Below are 346 nucleotides of genomic sequence, written 5' to 3' on the forward strand. Positions count from 1 at the left end.
AGAGAGAGAGAGAGAGAGAGAGAGAGAGAGAGAGAGAGAGAGAGAGAGAGAGAGAGAGAGAGAGAGAGAGAGAGAGAGAGAGAGAGAGAGAGAGAGAGAGAGAGAGAGAGAGAGAGAGAGAGAGAGAGAGAGAGAGAGAGAGAGAGAGAGAGAGAGAGAGAGAGAGAGAGAGAGAGAGAGAGAATGAGAGAGAGAGAGATCAGTGATAATACTAGAGAGAATCAGTGGTATACTAGCCTATTTCTTCTAAGGAGAATATGGTTAGTCCAAGGAATTTCTCTGCCACATAGTAGTGGAGCTGATGTTTTTTTTTTAAAAAAACTGAACTGAAAAACTCATAACAAAT

At 42.2% G+C, this 346-nt stretch overlaps 1 protein-coding gene across 2 annotated transcripts in view; it reads left to right on the top strand.

The window, feature by feature from the left end:
• The window catches only part of RCSD1 (RCSD domain containing 1), an 87,651-nt gene that overhangs the window by 73,123 nt on the left and 14,182 nt on the right, over positions 1-346 (top strand). The window lies entirely within an intron of this gene.

The sequence above is a fragment of the Petaurus breviceps genome, unplaced genomic scaffold (assembly GCF_028583685.1).
Source record: "Petaurus breviceps papuanus isolate PSGF00001 unplaced genomic scaffold, PetGlider_PUasm1.0 220, whole genome shotgun sequence".
Lineage (NCBI taxonomy): Eukaryota > Metazoa > Chordata > Mammalia > Diprotodontia > Petauridae > Petaurus > Petaurus breviceps.